The sequence below is a fragment of the Rhipicephalus microplus genome, chromosome 6 (genome assembly GCF_043290135.1).
Source record: "Rhipicephalus microplus isolate Deutch F79 chromosome 6, USDA_Rmic, whole genome shotgun sequence".
NCBI lineage: Eukaryota > Metazoa > Arthropoda > Arachnida > Ixodida > Ixodidae > Rhipicephalus > Rhipicephalus microplus.
In genome coordinates, this window is record NC_134705.1 from 186,393,276 (window position 1) to 186,396,553 (window position 3,278).

Sequence of the window (3,278 nt, forward strand, 5' to 3'; positions counted from 1 at the left end):
CGAGCTATAATAGAAGAGGGAGTGGAAAGTATGACAATTTGAACGGGCACGCGCGCAGAGTGGGTATCTAAACGCTCCCGAGGAATTGGGCTTTGGCAGAGGTGCAAAAGGGCCCCTTTATTTATTTATTTATTTTATTTTCCTCAAGGGTCCCTAACAGAAGGGACATTACATGAGGGGTGGGCATACAAGAAGAGGGGGGGGGCGGTAACAGGTACATTTGTTTGAGGACTCTGGATGAAAACATTTTTCAGTGACAAAAGGTACCCCTTAAAAGGTTTCGAAACATTGCCAAGTGCACAAAATATACATACATGCCATACTAGGGAGATGACACTAGAAACCATTACACAAGAAATAGCACGGCAGGTCACAGCCCCCCCTCAAGCCTCACCAGTCATCTCACCCACCCCCAGACACGATTCAACACTGGTTGTCACCACCTAAGATGAAATCCTGCCGATTACCTTGCCTCAGGATGAAGCTGACCTGCTGTTTTCATCGCCTCCCACGGCCGAAAGCTAAAGCTAAAGCGAGACGGTGGCGCCCCCTCGACATGACAACCCGCAACCACCTCCCGCTGCTGCATGCGTGCGCCGTATGGGTGGGAGATTGGGCTCACGGACAAATCCAGGTGAGAGCAAGAAGAGAGAAGAGAGAGAATAAACGTTTGTTTCGAAACAGTGTTCCGAGCAATGCCCGATGTCACCCTGAGGTGGGAGGGCTCCTTAGTCCAGGAACCCTCCCTCTGGCTTCTACTGCCCTCTTGGCCCTGGCGACGAGTTGTTGTTGCTAGCAAGAAGAAACAAAAAAAATTTATTTGTCGAACAGTGATTGGTGACCTACTTCACAGGCGTAGGGCTGTACTTTGCAGCATGAAACCGAAACAGCCGGGGCTGGACGGCAAACAAGGGGAGGGGGAGATTAACGGCGAAAATGAAGAATAATGGGCAAATTGGCAGCATCAAATTGAAATATAAATCATGTTTTTTTTGTTCCTGCTCGGATGCTGCAAGGTTGCAAGTTACGAACATGGGCTGCAAGTGCAAACTCCATTTGAATTGAAAAGTGTCATGTCGTCCTTCATGTTGGAAGCAGGGGCGCAGCCGTAGTTAATACACGATTCTTGAATAATACCACTTATTTTTCCGCCTCCCCCTTCCCGGCCACGCCAGGGCGAGATATTCAGTGGACATATTTATGTTAAAAACAATAAAGAAATAAAACACCTACAAGAGAAGTGCTCATCTATGTAGAAATCTATACCGCTTTCAGCACCATTTAGAAACATTTGTACCGAAAGTACTTGAACACCTTATAACAAAAGATTTAGTTAGTTTGTATCGAGAGCTGTCACATGAGCTGTCCTCACTGTGTCTTATTTCTCTCATGGATACGCCCATAGAAGAGGACTGCCGGGTCCTCCCTCCGTCAAGCTGTTTCAAAGACCTGTAGGCAAAACGCTGAAGAAATGAATATTGTCATCACACTTTGTGTTTCTCACCACTTGGCATTTTATTTGCTTTTAGATTCCTCCAGCTGAAGCGAGGAAATGGAGTACGATGGAAGGTCCCTGCTTCACCTCCCTTTGCAATCTCACGAACTTGACGAAAGTGTGCGCATGACACTCACCCCATCAGGAAGTACACGGCTCCACGCACCGCTTTTATACTGCGACAAGCCGCTTGGCAAATTAGGCGCGGGAGGCACACAGGCCCGAAGGAGGTGTATTAACACACCAGCGACTAGCACCGGCCACGTGACCATATAGTCGCAATGGCAATCCCTTCCCCATGTGCAGGGTAGCAAACCGGATGTGTGTATGGTTAAACTTCATGTCTTTCCTTGCATCTTTATCTATCTCTATCTCTCTTGGTCTCAAAGTGACTGCCACGGGCTCAGCCGCTCGCTGCTCGATTTTTCAGTCGTGACACTGCATCGTAAAGGCTTGATCACACGAACGCGTTGCAGACCATCAGCGCGTCACTTTTAGACGCGCCTCCACACCCTCGCCATGTGGAGAGAGAGGGGGGACACGCATATTCGCACAGACGCGTGCCCCCCCTCTCTCTCTATAGGGCGAGGGTGCGGCGCCGCGTCTAAAAGCGACGGGCTGCAATGCGTACGAGTGGTCAGGCCTTAGAGCCCTGAACCGTGATATGGGCGGGAACGGTACGTCAGCTTATTTTACGTGACAATGGTAGCGCAATCTATTATGCGAGCTGACGCGAATCCTGTGAGGCGACGGATATAAAGGCCCGTATTCACAAATCAACATTGGCATTTCCTCACGTTTTCCTCGAGTTTCTGCAGGTGCTCTCTGCGCAAGGAAGGAAGGAAGGAAAATAGGAGGAAAAGAACGGCAGGGAGGTTAACCAGCCTATGGGCAGCCAGTTTGCTACCCTGCGCATGGGAGGGGGAGGGGGGAGATGAAAAATAGAGAGCAGAGATGGAAGAGAGATACACACAGCACATTCGGCAGCACACGCGCAGGGCACAGAAATGGTAACAGGGTAAAATATAACAACGAGATTGGTTCGTGTATACTATAGCCTACTTTGTTCAGCATTCTCAATAACGGCTTAAAACCGATGATGAAAACTCGAGGTAAGGCTGAGGTTGGTTTGTGAATACTGGCCAGAGGCCTGACCACACGGGCGCGCTGCACCGCGCAGTGCGGTCAGTCGCACGCATGTGTGAACATCGTTCGCCTCGAGTCACTTTTTAATCGCTAGTCGCAATTTTTTTCCCGGTCACTGCTAGTCGCATATGTGAATGAGACAATATAGAGTTTTAGTACTGCGGAATGGTGCTACGTACGCATCACGCAAGCGCCTTGCGTTACGTGGCGTCGTTTGCCACTAATCGCGGCTTTTAGTACGCCGTAGTACCCGCGTACGTAACGAGCGTGAAGCGTGTTGCGCCATCTGGTAGATCAAAATAGAAGCACGTGTTGTTGACAGCCACTGTGAGCCAAACCAAGTGTTATAGCCAGATTATGGCCATATTTTAAGCCACAGAGCCGGTCGGTGCTTGCCTTTGATGCCGCCGTTTTGCAAAACGAAGTCTCGCGCTGTCGCGAACTTGTTCGAGAGCGGCGCGATCAGCTCATGCGTACGCACGCACGCATCTCATGCGTGCGTACGTAGCGGCTGCGTACGTAACGCGATACGTGCGCATTGCGGTCTGCGCATGCGCACTACGCAGAACATGGCGTCCTCCTTACGTACGCAACGCCGCCACGTACGCAGCGTACGCAGTACTAAAACTCTCTAATA